The 8,767-nt window shown below is 49.5% G+C and overlaps 1 long non-coding RNA gene across 1 annotated transcript; it reads left to right on the top strand.

Moving 5' to 3' along the window:
* Window positions 1-3,657: 3,657 nt before the first annotated feature.
* Window positions 3,658-4,701, top strand: LOC145823278 (uncharacterized). The gene is made up of 3 exons (XR_014365563.1): window positions 3,658-3,877; window positions 3,958-4,056; window positions 4,327-4,701. It is a non-coding gene; the product is annotated as an uncharacterized LOC145823278 (long non-coding RNA).
* The last annotated feature ends 4,066 nt before the right edge of the window (window positions 4,702-8,767 follow it).

The following is an 8,767-nucleotide window of genomic DNA, read 5'->3' on the forward strand; positions in this document are numbered from 1 at the left end:
ATGCGGTCTACGCAATCAAAACATGCGGTCTACGCAGGTAATGGAGTTAAGATGCGGTCTACGCAATCAAAACATGCGGTCTACGCAGGTAATGAAATTAAACATGCGGTCTACGCAATCAAAACATGCGGTCTACGCAGGTATTGAAATTAAACATGTGGTCTACGCAATCAAAACATGCGGTCTACGCAGGTATTGAAATTAAACATGCGGTCTACGCAAGTAATGAAATGATTACAAACATGCGGTCTACGCAGGTAATGTAATTAACATGCGGTCTACGCAAGTAATGAAATGATTACAAACATGCGGTCTACGCAGGTAATGTAATTAACATGCGGTCTACGCAAGTAAAGAGATGAACATGCAGTCTACGCAAGTAAAGAATTGACATGCGGTCTACGCAAGTAAAGAATTAACATGCGGTCTACGCAAGTAAAGAATTGACATGCGGCCTACACAAATAAAGAATTAACATGCGGTCTACGCAAATAAAGAATTAACATGCGGTCTACGCAAGGAACAAAATGATCGCGCGGTCTACGCAAGCAATGAATTAATATGCGGTCAACGCAAGTAAAGAATTGACATGCGGTCTACGCAAGTAAAGAGATGATTACAAACATGCGGTCTACGCAGATAATGTAATTAACATGCATGACAATGCAAAGGGGTGCGTGTTGCAACGCATGTAACATGTGCATAACAATGCAAATGTGTGACGCACGACAGCGCGATGTAATGCATCGAAGTAGTGTGATGAACTTGTGCAACACACATGGGGTAACTTTTGAATTCAAAAGGATACAAAAAGGATACACCTTGTACGAATTCGAGTGCCACGCACTGGAGACACGGCCCGCGGTCAGAACGGAGGCCGGTTGAATGTCGGAGATGCACTTTCTTGCACTTTCTTGAGCTATGAAGACCACGAACTTCTCATATGGCCTAAACAAGGCTGTGGGAACCCCACCGGCCGAAAGATGAGGCCACCGGCTGGCCATCGGCACAAAAACAATGCTATCGGCACAAAAAAGTGCCGGCCGGCACAAAACATTGCCGACCGGCAAACAGTTGCTGGTGCGGGGCAGTTTTGTCTTTTCACCTCGGGTGTTATAAAATAGGGCTTCAAGCCCTATTTTCTCATTCTTCTCACGCCGAAATCCTTTGCTCTCTCTCTCTAGAGCTTTTCCCCCTCCTTTTTCGTCCATTTCTTCGCGTTCTACGGCCGTTTCGTCGTCGGATTCGCGATCCTCTTCGCGTTTCGGACATTTTCCACCGATCACATTTTCGTTTCGGTGCCTCGTTTGGCGTTCTAGCCTTTTCGGGGTTCGTTCCCCTCACTTTGCTCTTCGTTTCCGTGCCTTTTCACATTCCGGCCTTCCCGGCCATTTCCGACCCTTTCAGGAGTTGACTTTCCAGTTGACTCTTCGTATTCCGGCTCGGTTTTCCTCTTCCGGGCCATTTTCACATCATTCTCTTCATGGCGGACGACATTCCACGTGGCGGGACTCCCCCGGACCACGAGATGGATCCCGGGGTCGAGCTCTTACCACTGAGCGAGCGCCCGTTCGACCCGGCGACCTACCGGCCGGCGATCCACATTCTGCCCCCAGACGGCCTGCGTCAGTTCCGGAGCTTTGAGAGGTACGCGGCGCCTGAGCTACTGCTGCGTGAGCCTACCTTCCACCTTTCATTCGGCACTTCCGAGGTAGCTCCCTTCTTTCTGCTTTACTTTTTGCAATGTAGGATACAAAACTGCCATAGTTAGCTGTATTCTCTAATTGCTGAAATCTGATATGCCATAGACCGTAGTTGACTGTAAACATACATACAACTGATATCTGCTTGAGAGTGACACATGCACACACACTGCACTAGCCCTGAATCACCCAAACACACGGCACACACTGTATTCTACTGCACACACACTGGTACCCAGTATTTGTCTGAATCTGTCAAACTTGCATACATGCCACATCTGTTCTGAAACACTCAAACACGCTGACACAGCACACGTATTTCACTGTAAGCACACCGGTACCCGGTATTTGCCTGAATCTGACAAACTTGCATACATGCCATATCTGTCTTTTCAAAATTGCATTTTGAATGTTGTCTTGCAATTGTCATTGTCTGTTTGCAGGAGGGTTCCCATACCATTCGCGGGTATGGGAATACTGGTGCACGGGAGTGGTATGATGAGCTCCCTGATGCGGTCCAGCGCATCGTGGACCGAGCGGGCTTCGGCACCTTCTGCCGAGGGCTCTCTAGGCTCTCCACAGGCAGACCTCTCCTTGCTGCTTTGGCGGAGAGGTGGTGGGACACCACTGATTCTTTCCATTTTTCTGCTGCAGGGGACATGACGATGACCCCTTATGACTTCTCGATGCTCACAGGCATCGGGGTAGGGGGGGATCTGATCCCTTTCGACACCGACATGGATTAGTGGACCGCCGCTCAGGTCCATTTACTGGGGGAGACCCCACCACTAGCTTGTCCAGGCTTCGTGCGGTACTCCTGGTTCGAGACACAGTTTCGGGTCCAGCCCGCATTGGGGGAGGAGGTGCAGATGACCCCGGAGGACGAGGAGAGGTATGCTCGTGGCTTCCTCATGTTCCTGTTCGGGACTACCATCTTCGCCGACCGGGCGAACACCGTGCCTCTCTGCCTTCTCAGCGCACTGGTAGACGTCCGAGACATTCTGCACTATGACTGGGGTGGCGCTGCTCTGGCCACCCTGTACGGATATATGAGCTCGGCTTCTCGCGGCAGCGGCCAGCTGCTTGGAGGTTACTGGCGGGCTTGGGAGGTACATTTCTTCTCCACTTTTTCATTCCTGTCTCGTACTTTCCGTACTCTGTACACTGCACACACTGTAGTCTGCTTTACACTTGCTGTATACTGTACACACGGCACACACATACATTCTGCTTTACACTGACTGTACACTGCTCACACTGTACACTGTACACAATACACTGCACGACACACGGCTCTGCTATTTCTGCTTCGTTCTGTATATTCTGCTTTATCTGATGGTCATACTGACATCTATTTTGCAGTTGTGGGTTTACGCCTACTTTCCCAGGCTTGCCCCCGTGCCAGTTGTGGAGCCTCCTCCGGCTGTCCCGTTCTCGAGTCGCTTCGACGGGAGATGCACCCGGCGACCACGAGAGACTTTCGGCTTCTTCCGCCGATACTTCAATACCATTACCCCTGCCGAGGTATGCTTTACTTTCAGTTTATTTAGCTTCGCTTTCCCACTGCATGTTTCAATAACAGTAGATAACAAACTGTCTGTCACTTTCAGATCACATGGTGGCCATGGGCCTTCTTGCCGTCGGCGATACGGGGTCGGTTCCCTGGTGCTGAGGAGACCTCGCGTTTCCAGATCATGCTAGAGGGCCCGGTCTGTCGGGCTTGGTACCTGGGGGAGCGTTTTCTACGCCAGACCCGCGGGTTACCTGAGCAGATAGTCCCGGCTCACCCTCCTGCAGAGATGAGGGAGACCGAGGGGCTGACCCCTGAGCAGCTGGATGATTACTCCATCGGTTGGGAGGAGGCCGGCTTCCGAGGCACCGGCGACTACCAGGAGTACGTGCAGACGTACCTGATGCGTCCCTTGAGCGGCCGTCAAGCAGAGGGGGGCAGGCCTGTAGCATCGGCGGCTGGGGCCGGAGCGGGAGCAGGGGCTGGATCTTCGAGGAGGGCCCGGGTCCGTGGTAGGGGTGGAGTGCGGGGAGGACGAGGAGCTGGCTGGCCTGCCCTGCCTGCTGTACTGACTTTCCAGGGGCAGGGTGGGTCGACCTATCAGATCCCCTTCGCCCCTCCACCGGCTGGTCATGAGTTCATTGACATCCCCGACTTACCGCCGGTATGTATCACTGCACTTCGTACAGTTATTCAGTTTACTTGATATCCCACAGAATACTAATGCATCTGATACCTTTGCAGGCTTCTTCTGAGTACACCCGTCAGTCGTTGGCGATGAATGCCTCGATGATGGGGATGCTCTAGCGGACATTTGACCTCCTAGCCGTCTACAGCATACCGGTATGTCCTTCTGACACTGGCCTCAAACCATTCATACACTGCTTTACATAATCTGATGCACGGCACAACACCTGATACACTGATCCCACAGTATCTGATACACTGCATACACTGCATTCTGCACTGCACTCTGTACTGATAAACTGCTCACGGCATTCATACACTGTACTCACACACTGCATTCTGCACTGATAAACTGCTCACGCCATTCATACACTGTATTTACTGCCTATAGTATACTGATGCATTTCCTTTTCGTGTACTTTTCAGCCTCCTTTCCAGATTCCCATGGCAGGAGGTGCTCCAGCTAGACCTTCTGTCTCTGCCCGGGGGAGAGATGAGGAGGGCCGGATATTTCCCCGTACCAGGGGAGGGCGTACTCACGTCGGGAGTAGCTCGCGAGCTCCAGTACCAGATGATGACGACGACGAGGAGTCAGAGGCGGAGGCAGGGTCAGCGGAGGAGGAGACCGGAGACGGTTCTAGCTCGGGCTCTGACGACGATGCTGATGATGCTCCTGGACCCTCGTCCAGGAAGAGGACTAGGACGGACTGACAGCCCTTGGAGTGCTCAACATGGATGCAGATTTTTGCTATCTTTTCTTTCTTGTACTTTTCTTTTTGTTGGTAGATAGATTACCTTGTACTGCCGCAGGCAGATTTTTGTTTTCTTCAAAACTTGTACATTTGAAAAGATAATGAAACGAAACGGACTTTTTATCTGAAAAAGTGTTTACATTTACACATTTCATGCATTGCATCGCATCTCATCATGTTACACCTCAATGTAAACGAAATTGATTGGTTATCTGAAAATTGAACACTTGCACTGTAATAATCAGATAACTAAACAGCCAACAGCAAAATAACCCAAGCAACCCACTGCCTGATTCTGGACACACAGCCCTTACTCTACTGGGGATTAATCTGCATTCAGCCCATAACACAGCATTCGATTCATTCTGCACACGGCAATTCTCAAACAAACAGCCCAATCTGACAAGACAGAGCTCAAAGATGGAACTGGTTGGAGTCGAAACACGTTCAAATGTAGAGAATGACACAGCATTCTGAGCATAAGTGATTTTTTGAAATCGAATGAGGGTTTTTCAAACCGGGATATCGAGCCTACAACTGAACACAGTGAGAAGGACTCAAACAAAGAGGTACACAACCTAAACACAACGAGACACGCTCGGGAGAGACTCAAAACAAAAGACGAGACCGTCAAATGAAAGAGGCACGACACACAGACGCGTAAGCGAAGATGGGGGACCTCAGATCACAAGGAGCCAGTTCAATCTGGGTATTGTTTCCCACCCTTTCTGATTTGTGATCCTCACATCACTCGACTCTCAAGCTCGGATTTTCTCTCAAAACCCTTTTCCTCACTTTTCTCTCAACTCACACCTCTCTATTCTTCAATCTCTCATTTTTCATCCCTCCCCGGGGTGATTGATGAATAAATAGAACGGTGTGGGTTCAAGCCCAATGCCGTTAGCTCACAGCTATTTCTTCCGACGGGTAGAGCGCTCTTCTGGCAAGTACGTCGGTGACGGGGAAAGACAGAACGCCTGGCTCAACTGTGCCCCTAGTTCATCATTTTAACCATTCTTTCGTTTTTGCTTTCTACTAAAACGGTTTTGATCAAAACGAGAGTCGGATTAACGTACTTGTTCGACTTTTGATTTGAAAAGCATGCAAGTCAGGCAGCAAGCACTGAAAATTTTCCTTTTTGGGTCCAAGACAATGGTCTGGTTTTGGAAAATGAAATAGTTTTCGAGAAAATAGTCAACCTCAGTAAAAATTTTCAAAAACTATTTTTCAAACAGTCCATGCTCAACGAGCATGAAACTTACCCTTCAAGATGCGCGACCTCGGATCGGAGGCAATGGAAAATTGCCCCTGGTTTGAAGGGGGGTGGGAGGCAACGGAAAGTTGCCCCTAGTTTGAATGGCGGCTCACGGTGGCTTGTGGCAACGGAAAGTTGCCCCTTGTTTGGGATGGTGCCGCAGCAATCCGCAGACAGTCTTCATTGGCGGTGGTTGATCTCTTGGACACAGCGATGACGAAGACGGTCACAACACATATATAGACACAGTCACCTTGGAAGGTGTTGGCAACTGGACCTTGGGATGAAATCGAAACCATTGCATGGACTGAGACGCTTATGAAAGCGTTGGGTGCTGGACTTCATGATAAAGTTGCCTACGTATCCCAAACATGGGAATCAAGCCTTACGTAGTTCCGGGTTAAGGTACACTCGGGTATTTTAACCTTCACTGTGTTTGGCTCTCACTTTTGCCAAGGCGCCCAATGCGGGTTTTCGACCTTGCGAGCTTCTTTTCATTTTTAATTCTTTTCATTTTTTATCTTTTCTTTTCTTTCTTTTTTTTTTTTGTATTTTTGCTTTTTTTTGTATTTTTCTCTTGCTCTAACTTTTGCCTGGGTCGCCCTTCTGGGTTTTCGACCCAGCGAGCCTCTCAAAGGGTAAAAGTGTAGCAAGTCCATGCCAAATGGTTCCTGAACTGAAAGCCTCTCCGTGTCTAAGAGAACGGCTGTTGCAATGATTTGCGGAAGTATCCATCACGGTTGCTCCACGAGCTTCTTCCGGTGAGATCCACTCCTTCTGATTTGGCTTTGGTGCCTCTTGCTCGAGGGCTGCTCCAAAACTGGCCACACGGGCCTCCATGGCGTTTGTCCGTTGAACTTTCTGAACATTCTGAACGGGTTCAAACTCGGAAAACAAATAGGTTGAATCTTGAGGCTGAGAGCGATCCTAGGCTGCGTAATCTCAAGAGCGATTCCACACAGGTCTTCGCAGGGCCGCGTAAAACATTTGCTTTTGAAAGTTTTTAAGAAGGCGACGAATCGCTCGTGCCGAAGATAGTGTGGAACCAATCTGGATCAGGCCAGGGTCCTTCTCAGTACTCATGCCGACAAGCATGATTTCATTCATAAAAAGGCTTAGCACGCCTCTCTTTCTCTCAAAATGATCAAAATTTTACAAAACCCGAGGAATTCCTTCCTCTTCGTTTTTATCACCGCAATGTTCAAAAGTTTGTTTTTTTTGAAAAACTTAGGTTAATGCAATGAGTTTGGCACACAGGAGAGCAGGCGAGATGCTCTGTCAGCCCGATCAAATTCTCTGGTCCTTATGCTGAAAGCAAGCATGAAGTTGAGGTAGCAACAGCTGTTTCAATCGGCTCCGTTGGTGCAACTGGCCCCTCGGCAGAAACAGACTCAAAACAAAAACAGATAATAATTACAAAACAAAATGGTGTTCGGGACAACAACCCCAGAATCACCTGGTATTATATACAACGGGGACTGACTCGATACAATCAGACAGACCCTTAAGCAAAAAAGACTGACTCAAGACAAAGAGACAGACTCAAAACAAAAGAATGACTCGACATCCAAGCCAAGATTTACAAAACTCGGTTTCACCGATGCTCAAAAATGCGTGCCAGACGCTTCATCCAAAATGTACCAAATGTTGCCCGCAGGCGGTTCGCTTTACATACTCGCAGTATCTGAGCCCTCGAAATCCAACAACTGAGTGGTGACGGGCTTGCCTGAGGTGGGTGGTAGGATAACCTTGTTATCAATCAAATCCTGCACTTCATGACGAAGGCGGGAACATCCGTCGGTGCTGTGACCGGACTGTTGATGGTACGCGCAGTACAAGGTAGCATCATGAGTGGCGGGGAGATTCTTCGGGAGTGGCCGGGGCTCCAAAGGCTTAAGATGCCCATTCTTCGCCAATATTAACAATGCCCTAGACAAAGGCATGTGGAGGTCGTGAAAGACTCTGCGCCCTCGGGGCAAGTACTTTGCAGTTTGAGGGTTCTTGCCAGATGCGCTGGCGAAAGGATCAGCTGGCGCTGCCTTGGCCTTTTGAACCTTTCCCGGTGCAGGGTTGGGAACTACAGGAACTGTCTGGGCATGACGGGGCCCATCCCGGTTTTCTGCCTGGCTTGAACTGCCTTTGATTGGAGCGGGGAAAGCATCATCTACAGCTTTGGTCACTATTGCAGACGTTTGTTGCTTGTTCATCCCTCTGGCCTTCAGAGCCTCGACTGCCCACAACAGTTGTTCAATAGGGTCGGCGTCTACCTTTGCCTTGTCTTTTCCTTTGGCCTCAGCCTGATCAAGGGTCGGGGTTGATACTGGCATGTCGCGACCATAGGCGGAAGCCACCTCTGGCTGGCTGAGCTCTATCACAATCCGCCCTAGTAGCGGGGGCTCCTGTGGTACAAAATTCCCGGCATACGGCGCCGCTGGCGGTGAAGCCGACATTCCATAGGCGAGGTCTGCCACAGACCTTTGGAGATCGCCTATCATCCCCATCAATTCAAAGGTGGTGGGCTCACGAGCCTGGTATAACTGGGGAGCCCAGACCGGGTGCACAACGGGCGACCTGGGCGGATATGACATACTGATGCTGGCCTCATTCTGCGGAGTGGTTCCCTGCTCCGATACAGCTGCCATAACCACAATTTCTTCTGAACTTTGTGCTGCCATAAATCCTGCCTCAGCAAAGGGGAGACACTGGCTGTTTTGTATCAACTCTGCAACTCTCTGAACTGAAAGAAAAACAGACAGCATTTCAACCCAAACTGATCAAACACGGGTGTAGCCAAACAACTGTACCCTACTGCTGATCACTGTTTCCAGAGTTTTGTTCCCAAAATACTGAATCTGATACC

Source organism: Camellia sinensis, chromosome 4, assembly GCF_055761805.1.
Source record: "Camellia sinensis isolate YWXY chromosome 4, ASM5576180v1, whole genome shotgun sequence".
NCBI classification, from domain to species: Eukaryota; Viridiplantae; Streptophyta; class Magnoliopsida; order Ericales; family Theaceae; genus Camellia; species Camellia sinensis.